We start from the raw sequence: 6,923 nt of genomic DNA, 5'->3' as shown, positions 1-6,923 counted from the left end.
GGTAATAAGGAATATTTTTCTATTCTGAACACTTTTGCCTAATTTTACATATTAAATCCGGAAATTGGCCTCTAAATCTGCATGTCTACACAATAATACCTCCAAGACATGTCAACTATAATTGATCATATCTTATAGAATATATATCCAATAAATATGAAATTTGGCAGGTAGATAGATCAAAAGAAATCATTACAAATTTTTCAATTTTTAATCATCTGGAAATTGTGCTTCTATGACCTCCGAATTTAGGCCCCAATTCCCATTCAACTCATTATCATAACTTAAAAAAATTCATTCTAGCAATTTCATGCATGAACATAGAATGTCGAAGTCTCAAATCTGTAATAATCCAGCCCAATAAACCTTGAAATATTGACTCTAAACCACCAAATCATTTAATTTATTTCCCAAGTGCTAACCTCACAATTTTATTAAGGATACCATCAAGGAAAAAGCTATGATCTCCAAACTAGACGAGTAGAGTTAAAAACCTCGTCATTCAAGACTCAACCTTGCCTCGGAGTTATAGTACAACATTTCTCTTGATGTATTCACATCTAACATTCACCCCCATTAACATTTTTCTCTAAACACATATATGCCCAACAGAACTGTACATCGTCTCAATATTATCAATAATTAGCATACACTCTTTAAAAACATAAAAAGCATCGACTATATATTAACTCAAGAGCTTTGATCTTATCCTCATACCATAATATGATCGTAACCCCATCGTGATACGAACAAATAGATAAATAAGGAACCGGTTACAACCAAATATTCTAATATATATGATGCGTTAACATTTCAAGATAAGTAGTAGTCATTCTAAAAAAATAACATACCAAAAACATAAATACTAAGTTTATAGCTAATTAAGGCCACAAATCGAAATACATGAAAAATACCTATTCGACAATAAATAATTTTTATGATTAATAACAATAAGCGAGGAATATCATAATAAAAATAATAGATAATAATTTTTGGCAAGAAAAAAAGAAATTCTTCCAATAATGAAAAACATGAGTTCTCGGGGATTACTTACCTAAAAGAGAATCCTTCAACTTCTAAGACTCCAGATCGACACTAAAGCAACTTCTTGGGGGTCCGTGAGAATGGCTTTTGACATGCTATATGTTGGGGTATTAGAAGTTATCCAACAAGAGAGTGGTGTTAGCAAGAGGAACAGAGACAAACCTAACACCACCAACATACTCAACAAGACTAATGGCTTCCTTCACGAGTATTAATCTCATGAGGCGGATCAAGAATAGTGTACTTAAATCACAAGGAAAAACATGAGCTATAGCTCTTGCCATAGTTCCAGTCCCTCCACCAACTTTAACGAATGACTTCAACCCATAAAAACACGTCCCACGAAAGTCACAATGACAACATCATCAACAAGCACCGAATCACTAGTCATACCATCATTGAACATCTTGTTAAACTCCAACTTCTCATCGACCCACATCCCCCAACCGATTGCCAAAAAAATAAAACACAAAAGGAGTCTCCTTTGAGCTCCCCGAACCATGGACTCGGGACATGTGAAGAGCCACGCATGATTGGGTTGGCATGAGTAGATGCTTTGTGGCTCTGGAAGGATCTTGCTTTTTGGCGAAAAAAACACTAAGCAAACTAGTGTGATCATGAAGAGACCAAAAGCTTCAACCTTTGATGATGAGATAGAGAGAGAGTAGAAGAAAGCTCAATGAGCTCCATCTCAGCCTTTTTTTTTTGAAGGTTTCTAGAGAGAGAAAAGTGAGAACTAGATGGCTACCAAATAATGTGAACAAGCTTCTCTCGGTTTTCAAGGTTTGCATGGAACGAGGTCAAGAATCCCGGCTTGAAAGGTCTTTACAAATGAATGGAAACAAGGCTGGGGCCCACACAACCACACCTTATCCATCCACTAACTTTCCCCATTTACATTACCTACTAAGTTTAGTCATAGGCCACCTGTCCAAAGCTAATGAAATCAATCCACTAAGCTACCATTCAGTCTTGCTGCCTTGAACTAAACACATAAGCTTGATGATGCAATCTGAGCCATTGATTTTCTATAGAGATGCTTCTACAGTAGCTGCTGAGAACTTTAAACTGCATTTACCTCCACTTCATCAATGAGCAACGATATATGCACCGATTCAATTTCCCGAATTCGGTGCACGAATGACGTGGCAGCCATTTTTTTTTTAAATAAAATAATAAGTAAAGTAATGTTATAGTGAAGTCATCCTGGCCCAAGTGACAACCATTTGTTTTTTTTATTAGGGCTATTTATTTATTCAAATCAGCAAAATTAGTTCTTTCTACCAACGGGCTTATAGCCCAACGGTACCCGGGTTCTCTTGTTGGGAGAGACGGCAGTTCGATTCCCCTCGACTGCGCTAACCAGTTTCAAGAGGGTGAGGCGTTGTGGCAATTCTCCCGCCCACATACACCATTGAGGGTTGGCTTTTATCGCCTTACGTCAAAAAAAAAGTACTTTCTATATAAGGTGTTTTAGTAAAATTGGAGGGAGAGGTTTTGGGGGCTTGCCAACAATCCAAGAGATGCCTGTAGATTTTCAATTTGAAAATCAACTGACTTCCTAAAATACGCAATTATATATATATATATATATATATGGATGTATATGTATATATATGGATGTATATGTATTTTAAATCAAATCTAAACCAACCAAAATAATTCAAAGCCCAATGATATTAGTTTCACTAATAAAAATTATAGTGGGGACTTTCCAGTTTTTGAAATTTAAGTCTTATTGGTTTATGTGGCGATAACGGTTCTCTGATTGCGTGTGTGAGTTTACAGGAAAAAAAAAAGTTAAATTAATCAATTATAATTAGTTCAAATAATACTTTAGTATCTATGTAATAATAATAATAATAATTACAGAAATTGATAAGTGCGTAATATTAAAATTTACTGGGGGTATCTACGTAAAAAGATATCCTTACTTCAATCCATGTCTATATATATACCCAAACCTTGACCATCACCACCTCCACCTCGATTTCGTAGTTCTTGTTCTGAGTTTCTCTGCTTCAACTCGACAAGAAAGTGATTTGATTTGCTAGCAAGAAGGTGATTATCTTGACTCATCATCAGCTTGATTGCTTCTTTTCCTTGTTTCGCTGGTTGATTTGTTTGAATTGATGCTATTCTTTTTGATAATATTACCATGTTTGATCTGTAATCTTGTGTGTTGTTTGTTGGGTCTTGAGCTTAGCGCTGAAGTTTGTGAACATTTTTCAATTCAAAGTTGGAGTTTTTCTTATGGATATGTTCAATTGAATGAATGCTTTTAATTGTTAGTGTTTTTTTCTATATTATTATTGTCATTGGTTATTGTGTTTAGATTCATATGTGATGCCTTGCAAGTCTTTGATGAAATTCAGATGTAATGCAAGTCTGGATTACGTTTGTTTGTGGATTTATTTAGTTTCTTGATCTTGAATTTGATGGATAAGCAAATCAATTGAGCTTTTAAGCCAGAAAGTTTTTCTGTTTGTTCTTGAGGATCTTCTTTTTGAAGACAAGAGGTTTGTTGAAATTCCTTATTATGATGGTATTGATCTTGTTTTCCAATCTAAGTTCTTGAAATGGTTGTCTTTGTATGTTATGAAACTTTTAGATCCTGCTTCTTTAATCTGTAGACACTTAATTAGTTTTTTCAGTTTGATTGTTTGTCTGACATTGTGTCCGTTGTAATTTTCTTACTATATATCCAATATTGTTGTTTGCCATAGGTCTGAGTTTCATGAAATATCTCAAAATGCTTTTCTATGTGAATTTTAGATCCTACTCCTTGAAACTGTGCATGTTTAGTTTGCTCTTCACTTTGATTGTTTTTTTGCATTGTTTGACAAAGAAGAATGGTGAAGATCTTCTGATCAGTTATATGAAAGATCTCAAAATGGCTGTCTTTGTGAATTATGAAACTTTAGCTCCTGCTTCTTAGAAATTTGATTGTTCTTGGGTTGTTTGACAGTGAAAAATGGTGAAGAAGATCTGTTGCATTGGAGCTGGCTATGTGGGTGGCCCTACCATGGCTGTGATTGCACTCAAATGTCCGAGCATCGAAGTTGTGGTTGTAGACATCTCAGTTGATCGCATCACTGCATGGAACAGTGACCTGCTGCCAATTTATGAGCCTGGGCTTGAAGATGTGGTAAAAGAAGTGCAGAGGAGTCAATCTCTTCTTCAGTACTGACACTGAGAAGCACATCTCTGAAGCTGATATCATATTTGTCTCAGTGAACACTCCAACAAAGACCTGTGGCATTGGTGCAGGCAAGGCTGCTGATCTAACATACTGGGAGAGCGCTGCTCGTATGATTGCTGATGTTGCAAAGTCTGACAAAATTGTGGTTGAGAAATCCACTGTTCCGGTTAAAACTGCCGAAGCAATTGAGAAGATCTTATGGCACAATAGCAAAGGCATCAATTTTCAGGTACTATCAAACCCGGAGTTCCTTGCAGAAGGGACAGCCATCCAAGACCTTTTCTATCCAGACCGTGTGCTCATCGGCGGGCGGGAGACACCAGGGGGTCAGAAAGCTATAGAAACACTGAAAGAAGTGTACTCCAATTGGGTACCAGAAGACAGAATCATAACCACAAATCTATGGTCTGCAGAGCTATCTAAGCTTGCAGCAAATGCATTTCTGGCGCAGAGAATATCATCAGTGAATGCCATATCGGCATTGTGTGAAGCCACTGGAGCTGATGTCACAGAGGTGGCCTATGCTGTGGGGGAAGACACGAGGATCGGTCCCAAGTTCTTGAATGCCAGTGTTGGCTTCGGAGGGTCTTGTTTCCAGAAAGACATACTCAATCTGGTTTACCTTTGTGAGTGCAATGGCCTTCCAGAGGTAGCTCACTACTGGGAACAAGTTGTCAAGATCAATGACTACCAGAAGACAAGGTTTGTCAGCAGGGTTGTGGCATCAATGTTCAAAGCTGTTTCCGGCAAGAAGATTGCAATTCTTGGCTTTGCATTCAAGAAGGATACTGGAGACACAAGCGAGACTCCAGCCATCGATGTTTGCAAATGTCTATTACGTGACAAAGCTAAGATAAGCATCTACGATCCTCAGGCAACTGAAGACTAGATTCAGCGAGACCTTACAATGAACAAGTTCGACTGGGATCATCCGATACACCTTCAGCCACTGAGCCCTTCGGCAGTGAAGCAAATGACAGTCACCTGGGACGCGTATGAAGCCACCAAGGGAGCTCATGGAATCTGCATTCTTACTGAATGGGATGAATTCAAGCAACTTGATTACAAGAAGATTTATGACAATATGCAAAAGCCTGCATTTTTGTTTGATAGCCGGAATGTTGTTGACCCAGAGAAGCTCAGGGAAATTGGATTCATCGTCTACTCCATTGGTAAGCCTCTGGATGCTTGGCTCAAGCACACACCTGTAGTGGCTTAATTCTGAATACAATGTATTCAATTGAACTCCAAATGAGAAGTTTTCTGCTGAGTTTCATCAACATCTATAATTGAATGAGTGAGTGAATGAACTCAATTTAGATGAAGACTTCTTCTTAATTGGAATTTTTCTTCTTCTGATGTGCACTTCAGCATGTTTAAATTGAATCAATGTTTTTTCTTTAAAAGTTATTATGATCAGAAGTGTTCCAGCTCAATCTGAATAATTGGTATGATCCATAAACAAACTAAGAAACACCAATTAACAAGCCACTAAACACCATCTTTCATGGCGGTAATGAATGTATGAAACTTCTCGAAAGAAGACCATCCTTTATCAATACTCTTGATGGTCATTTCCTTCAAAGCAAGAGCCCTCTTGATCTCTCCATGGGCAATCAACTGTTCCACTGTATCTCTAAACTCCTCATTTGTAATCAAGCCATTCTCATCATGTTTCATCTTCAAACCAGTCTTCTGAACATCACAAATGTAAATCTGATTCAAATGCTGATGAGCAAAGTCAGGCCAACATAGAAATGGCACACCATTGCTCACACCTTCCGTTGTTGTTCTTGGTAATGATGATGATGTGCTAGAGGTGATAAGAGTGAGAGATGTGATGTATATATACCCACACACACACACACAACATTTCAATGCTGTGGCTATGAATGGAACAGAAGAATTTTTAAACAGTTCGCGCTTGCTCCTTTCCCTATTATTATCGTTTGCGTTAACCGATGTGGCTTTGTTATTAATAAACTATCATTAAAAAAAATCGAGAAAACATTAATAATATTAAAGGACTTTGAACTTCATTGGATCCTGGGACAATGAACCTGGATCCAATAAAGCCTTTCCCCTCTTCTCTTCCAAATCCCCCTAACCCTACCAGTAACTCACCCCCAATTAACCCTGCTCCCCTCCCTCTTCGGGCAAACCCTCCCGTGCATCCATAATCTCCTCCCTCATCCTCTCCGGACACCGGCCACATCCCCACTGCACAACTAGCGCTCGACCTCGGCTGGTGCAGTGTTGCTTTGACTTCGCCAGGTGTAGTGTAGTCTCGACAAGATTCACATCTTAAAGAGAAGACCTTAACCCAAGGAAGAAGACATTTGCAGGCTAAGTGATCATACAAGGAACTGCTGGTTAATTGGTCTACTAGGATATGCGGGGAAGGAGAGCAATAATTTAAAAAGTCTGATTTTTGTTTCGATAATTGTTTGAATGATAATTTTGTAAATAATAATTGTTCAAATTTTGCTAAATTTTGTAAAATTGTACATGATTATTTTTAGGCTTTGTTGATGTGTATGTGACTTAAAAAAAGTTTAGTTAGAAATGATAATTGCTTCATTTTTATTCAAGTTCTAAATAGTGTTGTTTGCCAATAGTACAGTGGTGGAATGTTTTTACCCTTTTGTTGATGTGTATGTTAATAAGTAAATTTTGG

General features: G+C 37.5%; 1 pseudogene; it reads left to right on the top strand.

Moving 5' to 3' along the window:
* Positions 1-3,034: 3,034 nt before the first annotated feature.
* Positions 3,035-5,604, top strand: LOC120257620 (annotated as a pseudogene).
* The last annotated feature ends 1,319 nt before the right edge of the window (positions 5,605-6,923 follow it).

This window comes from Dioscorea cayenensis, unplaced genomic scaffold (genome assembly GCF_009730915.1).
Source record: "Dioscorea cayenensis subsp. rotundata cultivar TDr96_F1 unplaced genomic scaffold, TDr96_F1_v2_PseudoChromosome.rev07_lg8_w22 25.fasta BLBR01002227.1, whole genome shotgun sequence".
In the NCBI taxonomy this organism is placed as follows: Eukaryota; Viridiplantae; Streptophyta; class Magnoliopsida; order Dioscoreales; family Dioscoreaceae; genus Dioscorea; species Dioscorea cayenensis.
This window is presented reverse-complemented; position numbering and strand designations above follow the sequence as displayed.